This window comes from Stegastes partitus, unplaced genomic scaffold, assembly GCF_000690725.1.
Source record: "Stegastes partitus isolate 25-593 unplaced genomic scaffold, Stegastes_partitus-1.0.2 Scaffold523, whole genome shotgun sequence".
NCBI lineage: Eukaryota > Metazoa > Chordata > Actinopteri > Pomacentridae > Stegastes > Stegastes partitus.
This window is the reverse complement of record NW_007578254.1, coordinates 302368-309026: the sequence shown is the minus strand read 5'-3', so window position 1 is coordinate 309026 and position 6659 is coordinate 302368.

Below are 6659 nucleotides of genomic sequence, written 5' to 3'. Positions count from 1 at the left end.
AATGATTACAAATCAATATTTCTTATCTTTCCTACAATCGATATATATATAGCATCTTGTTTTCAAATACTTAATTTATTAATAGTGGTACTTGAAAGGCGAATACAGGATAGCAGATATAACTGTACTAATTGGTGTGTAAACATATCCACAAAGACCGATTGCGTATGAACGGAGCTGAAAAGATCTATAGAAGAGCATTTGTAAATAGGTATTTGATTTCTCGCCCCTCGCCCAGTGGGAGTGTGCTCACAAGTTCAATGAGTTAAAGCGTTTTATTCAAGCTTCAATGCAAAGTGTAACATTGTAATTACCTCGCATGTTAAAAAAAAATGCTGCATGTATATGAAGATAAAGCATAAATATATATATATATAAAAAAAAGTATTTATTAAATTTATTATATTTATTATTTGCTCTCGAGAAGATATGTGGATACGTGAAACACTCCTGTTCCTGTCCAGATGGTCATGTGACACTGCCACTCCTCCACCAAATGTAACGTTTGACACTTTTCACCTGTAGCGTGCGTAAATGGGTCACCAGTGAACTGTGGCCATGTGTTTGTGAAATTTACAACAAACGATCAAATGATGTTTCACCATTTGATGTGATTAAAAGTAAAGTCAAAGCTTTGAATTTAACAGTGTGCATCATTTGTGTTGCTCTACAGGAAACAGTAAGAAAGCAGCGATAAGGTTTCGGTTTTTCGCTCTTTTGTTGATTCACACCCAGCTTGGTCGCCTCTATTGGAACTGACTTACAATGGGACAAAAACAGTGTATTTGCAGCATCTTCCCCTTTGCTCCGTCCATGTGCATCCTGCACATCACACAACAGCTGTTTCTTCCACAGAGGCTTGACCTCTCCTAATCTGCCAAACCAGCCATCAATTATTCATACAAACCTGCTTAGAAAATGACCCCTGACTATCATTGTGAGACTCCTCATATGAAATCTGTCTGCGGCTTAATGAAGCAAGATAGATGCCGACCTCATGGCATGACAATAGGGTCATATTAATGAAGTTTGAAGCCGTTTGGGCCAGAATTGCTCATGCAAAGGAGAACGAAATTGTCATTGCTGTGACTCTTTTTTTTCTTTTTCTTTCTGGTTAGCACAAAATGAGAAAACAAGACTTTTTTTTTTTTTTCCTCTCTTTCTCTGTGGCTGCCATGGTTACAGACACGGGAAAGAATTTTTGTCTGTCACTACAAAATCCCAGCGTGTGACACAGAATGGAAGTCAGACAGAGACTAGAATCAGGTGGAAACAACCTCTTACTTTGCAGATGAGACTTGAGTCATCAAGAGAAGTACATGTGTTACACATCAATGAAAATATTTGCGTTTGTGGTTAATCTCCACAGATCTGAGCGCTCATTTCAGCTCCCACTGAATCTCAACAGAGGGAGATTTTGCATTGCAGTGCCCCCCAATGGCCACTTCCATATTTGTTTAGTGTAATGAGGAGATAAAACGCCCTCCTGGGAGAAAAACAGATGTAATGCCAGGTCCTGTGGACAGGATGGTGGTGGCACTGCCAGGATAAGGAGGCAGATTTTTGCTATAATACAGGTATATGCACTCGACATTTCCTCTTGCTTTCTACAGAAACCATGATTTTAAGTTGATTTATAGTGATGATAGTACATTAAACTAAAAATATCAAAAACTTTTTGAGGCTCTGACATGATGTTAAACATATTGTTCGTAATTTTTTTTGTAAATTTTGCACATTTTACATCTCAGGCTATTAACTGAGTCTGCTATCTGCACTAAATTATACAAAACCTTACAATAAGCATCCTATAATAGGTCACCAGTGATGAAAGGCAACGATGTTAAAGCATTTCATGATTATATTCATCGCATCAGGACAGTAGATGTATCAAATGCAGGTGTGGCTCATGTGTTTCTTTGATTATGTGGTGTGTGTGTGTGTGTGTGTGTGTGTGTGTGTGTGTGTGTTGTGTACATGTGTGTGCACGCTCCACCCCCGCACCCCAGCACCCTGCTACTAGCACAGTGCTGTAACCTATATCACACAGGGTGCTTTCTAATCCAACATGACCTCTCACCAGGCACCCACCCAAGCCACCAAGACAACCACCATGACAGTCAGGCAATGATTAGTGGAGAAACAGTAGGGGAGGAGAGGCCACGAGGCTTATTGGAAGCTCGTTTACTGCGAATAAGGCTTTCACACATCAGTGTCGGGTGTTTACAACTGTCTCCAAGGCCTAAGATAAAAGAAATGCATTGTAAATAATGATTTTCTTGTTAGGAAAATAGCATCTCTGCCACCATCTATTGTCATGATCAGCATTAAAATCATAATCTATAAAATTGGCATGTCATAGAATCATATCCAGAGTTAAATGGTAAAGTGATTAAAGTGAAGAACAGTAGGCACACGCTTTATATACATCCCCTGTGTACATGTTTTCTGGTTGTTTGTTTACTTATTTCTTTTTTTTCGTTTTTAGCTATTTTTCGGCTGAAACCTGAAACATAGCTTGTTTTTTTTTTTTTCTCCAGATGCCACAGCAAATTTTCAGGTCAGCTACAATTTTCCAGAACCCTCACAGGCACCGTGGCCGTGTGGCGGAAGATTTTTTGGCAGGCCTGTAAATGCGGAAGCCTAGAAAGTGTGGAGGATGCCATTTGCTGTCGGGGGTCAAAGTGGCGAAAAGCTTAGTTCCAGCCAGACTGAACCAATCTGTAAAACGGCCATGACCGTGGGTCCTGTCATTAACGTTAGTTCTGCGCAAACCAGAGAAAAGAGAGAGTGAAGAGGGACGGGGATGGAATGGTGAAGGTGAAATACTATCAAATCAGAGAAGCCTGATAGTGGAGGAAATAGAGAGGAGGGAATGGAAGAAAAAATAAATAAAGAATAGAAGTTAAATGAGCATAAAATAAGCTAGACTACATATTGAAGATGCAGGTTCCTTAATTATAATCCAATTTTCAATTCTACACCACTTGATTATTTTCAAGCATCCATTGTTGCTTTTTGCATTTGCATATTGGTTTTGAAATTGATATTTTAAATTGATGTGTATCATAAAACAATCGCTGTTCAGATGGAAACATGGAAACACTCAAGCAGCAAGAATTTCAAGAGGATTCATCATTAGTAAGGGACAGGAGGAAACAGAATCCAAGACGTAAAATACTCAGTTCAGACTGTTGGAAACATCATCCATGTATCTCATTTGTCCTGGAACCAAATGCTTTGCTTTCAAGTGTGTAGAATGTAATAAATTTGCCATTTTTAAAATTGAATAGGCCAATAAGGTAATAACTGGCCAACGATGTAATAAAAGTCCTGAACCCACAACCTAATAACTTATTACGTTATTGGCTGGTTATTACATTTGCAAAGATTTTTTTTTTTTTTTTTACCGGGCAAATAACATAATAACTAATTATGTTATTAGTCAAAAGATATTACATTATTGGTTAAAGACCTTTATTACGTTACTGGCCTATTACATTTTAAAAAGTGCAAGTTTATTACGTTATCGGCCACATCACATCATTGACTGTTATTATATTATTGGCTCTACAAAGTGTCGTGTCTTTTCTCTAACTTTTTTTTGTTATTTCTTTTTTGACAGGAACAATGCACTCAGAAAAGATCTCTCTATGTGCAACAGTACAAGCCAAAAGGCAAACGTCTAACAGTTGTCTTTTAGTCAGATCAATGAATTTGTTATTTATCTATGAATCAATCCTCTTCCTGAACGCCTAACAGCCTAACACCTCTTCATGTTGCACTTTCACACCAGGGAGCCTCGTTTGAGCACAAAAATCCAACCAAATGTAGCAACGCTATGCTATTTTTTATTTACTTATTTATTTATTTATTTATTTTAAAGGAAATGTGACTCATGACTTAAATATAAACCTTTGATTATTTCCCCTTGATAACACCCTTTAAAGCCATCGCTTTGATACAGACTACACACGGACAGAGTGGGTTTTAGGTTATTACTTTGGAACCTCTCATATGATCCGAGGCTGAAGCAGTGTTCTAGAGGTCAGATATAAAAGCAGCTCAGTGCACAACCGTATGGATTGAAAGCTATTGACGCAAGCTGATGCAGCCAAAGTGTCCAGTCTCAGCACTCTTTGCGACCTTGGGACCAATCCCTGCAGGTTTAACTCCCCAAAACTGTTCTAATGGCAGGATATGCTTGGCTTAGCAACTTCTGTGCGTCTAAAGGCCTTGTTCTGTATTCGCATCGCCTCTCTACTGTAGGCTCAAACGGCCCTCCAGTCGTGGAGACGCTGCTGTTTTCCATTTTCTGTTCAAATGGCAGAGAATCGCTCAAGTGTTGCCAAAAAAAGAATGAAATAATTAGTTGTTGTTGGTTTTCATGCTACATTTGTTCTATTTTTTGTTTTTTAAATGTCAGTCACAGCTTCTAAGTGCAATTCTTAGAGTTAGTCGCAAGTAAGGGAATACTGTGAAATGCTTTTTTTTGTACAAATAAAAATAAATCCTGTAAACATGGCTGATGATGATGTTTGACAGGCGTTCTCGATGTTCCTCATCTCTGTTCTGCTGGTCTGTAGTTGACGTAATCTGCTATTCTAAATGCATTCTGTGTGTAGCTCAGCTGATTAATAGCATGGTGCACTTGGCATCTGTGTTTCCACTCGATGATAAAAAAAATCCACACATAGCGAAGTTTTGTAGATGTTCACTTTGATCAAGTTGCCACACAAGTGTACAATAGATCAAAATGAACATTGCACGAAGAAATTACTATTTTCTTTTTGATTGCTCAGACATTGCACGCACTCTTTCCAGTGATATATTTACTATCTTACAGCGTGTTGTCTAGTTGTGGTCTTGGAACACTTCCTCTGTCTGTTAGTGTTTAATTTTTCACACTGCACAAGGTAGCCTGGGGGCGGCATGCTGGCTTGGTGGTGGAGACTGTCGCCTCACCATTTTAAACCCAGGTCTTCTCAATAGAAATGTGGTTGAGCTGGATGGGAAGCTCTCTCTCATATTTATGAATCCGACAGCACTGTGTTTAAGTGCAGCCATGTCTGAACTGTCTCCCTCGCTTCTCGCTTAGCTGCAACAGTCCGCAGCCATCCGGAAGAAAATTAGGAGAAACTAGTGGAACACAGCTGCACATTCATAGAAATCATTTCTAAGTTATGAGATAGAACGTAAGAATTCATGTTGCTCTGTGGAGTCTTTGGGCCTTTTATTATCTATTTACCCAAGCGGATTCACCCAATTTCTATTTAGTATTTGGTTAAAAATGTAGGGTTGCAAATCTCTTGAGGTTCTCTACAAACCCATTTTTAAAGGTCAGCCTAACCGTGGAAGATAATTTAAAAATGTGGAATAAAACAGAAAAAAATACAGCCAGATAATTGATAGCGGAGACAACACCTACATATTGTTGAAGGAAGCTATAGAAAATAATAAAAAAATAAATATTCTGTTACTGAAAGGTCATGTGTCAGATCCCAGCCAGTGTTTGTCCATCACGAGCTAAGTTTCTAGCTGAAGTGACCATGAGTGAGATATTAAAATGCTAGCCATTGTAAGCCTCTCCAGATAAGAGCACCAACTAAATGCCAGAAATGTAAATACTCGAGCAGCATTTCTGGGACACATAAACCTGAGTGGTTAAACGTTTCCCTAAAGGTCATTGACTTTTGTTTTTGCTCTTTTTTTTACAACCAGCTTTTCACTCTACGGGCCACGTGGTGTTGAATTTGTTGAATTTCGTTTCATTAGCATGCATAAAATTTCCACCTCACTCTTGTGGTTTAACTGACACAAAGGTAAACATTCTTACACAGCCGGCGGGGTCATGATTTGATTATGAGCTACTCTCATTCCAGCCTTAAAAACTCATTAGGACTCTTTGCAGCCGTGTCACAGTTAAATTATCTCACAGGCTGCAAATTTAGTACATTGCGAAATGTGCTGTAAGATAATCAAACTGAAATTGCATTTCAGCCGAGCTGCAGCAGCGTGAATTCATGCATGGCAGAACCTCCAGACAAGGTCAAACTGATGAACATATGTGAGCCTGTGAAACACAAGTAGTTGAGTGCGCTATTTATTTTGCCGGAAAGAGGATTTCTATATAACATGAGAAAGCAAAGTAGTTTATTTTGTGTAGTTCCCATGGGTAGATATCCAGTAATTACCCATCAATGATATAAATAAATGTTTAGATTATTACTCTGTGGGTCATACATACCCTGTAACAAGTGAATAACTACTTATTCCATAACCTTACATCTTGTTTCCCAGTATCTACATGCATGTATCAGTAAATATTGTCATGGTACACCATCACTTGCAGCACAACATAATGATGCAGTATGTTGTGGTCTGTAATCAAAAGAACTTAAAATCATAGGTGACATTGTTTTACTGTGGTCTACAAACTATCCATCCATCCATTATCTATACACCCCTTAATCCTCACTAGGGTCGCGGGGGGGCTGGAGTCTATCCCAGCTGACTTAGGGTGAAGACAGGAGACACCCTGGACAGGTCACCAGTCTATAACAGGGCTACACTTAGAGACAGACAACCAAGCACACTCACATTCACACCTACGGACAATTTAGAATCACCAAATAACCTCAACATGTTTTTGGACAGTG